Source organism: Saimiri boliviensis, chromosome 12 (assembly GCF_048565385.1).
Source record: "Saimiri boliviensis isolate mSaiBol1 chromosome 12, mSaiBol1.pri, whole genome shotgun sequence".
Taxonomy (NCBI): Eukaryota; Metazoa; Chordata; class Mammalia; order Primates; family Cebidae; genus Saimiri; species Saimiri boliviensis.
This window is the reverse complement of record NC_133460.1, coordinates 85,027,824-85,028,941: the sequence shown is the minus strand read 5'-3', so window position 1 is coordinate 85,028,941 and position 1,118 is coordinate 85,027,824.

The window sequence follows — 1,118 nt, the reverse complement described above, 5'->3', positions numbered from 1 at the left end:
AGCTGCCAAACGTGCAAAGGAGAGATTATCTACTTAATTAAAGTTTTTTTTTTTTTCCTCCCTCTAAGACCTTCAGCCAATCGGAACTCAAGTGCTAGAGAAAGATTGAGTCAATCAAAAGAACACTCCAGGATCCTCCCAGACAAATGCAGAAGAAGGGGACCAGGAGAAAGGGGACAAAGAAAGAAGCAGGGGGAAGAGACATAGCAAATCCCCTGCACATAATCACCGCGTGGAGTCTCTTACCTCCCTCTTGCCTATCCCCTCCTACCATACCACAACCTTCCCCCACCCATGCACGCTTACACACACACACACACACATATACACACACACACACACGCACACCCCTCTTTCCTATCCCCTCCTACCATACCACAACCTTCCCCCACCCATGCACACTTACACAGACACACACACACGCACACACATAGACACACACACACAGACACAAACACACACACACATAAACACAGCCTGGTCCCCTAAAAGGGATCCAGAAGGCACTGTGCTTTCCTGGTTGTCCTTTATAGCACTTTGAGACTGAATTTGCATTCAGGATAGCTTTTTTCCAGAAAAAAAATACACCAGGTGCAGGTGAACCTCCGCCCTCTGGTTTGAGAATGTGGAGATGCAGTCCTACCATCTAGTGTATTCTCTCTCTAAGTTAGAAAGGCTAGAAACTTCAGGAAGCCTGATGGTTGTTTCTTCCTTTCAACTTTTCCATCACACAATTACTTACTGAATGCCTGTTTTAGTCTCGACGCTACACTAGGCATTGCGGAAATTTTTAAATACCAAAACGTGATTTTTGCTGTAACAACATTTACAGCCTAGTAAGGTGACAATAAAAGAATGCAGTTTAATAAACGATTAAATAGCTACAAACTGCCTATATAGTGTAGACTTATTTAAGGGAGGCTTTCTGAAGAAGGTAGAATTTGAGTTTTGAAGAAGGGAAGAGATTTCAATAGGCACACAAAACTAATCTCAAAATCCCTACTTTCTTAAACTCGGGTGGTGGAGCCAGGAGGGGACCCAGGCCCTTGCGCACACTCCTCTGGGACTCTATTCCTTCTGTTTCCCTAGGGAGGAGGGTGGCCTCAGCAACAGTGCTG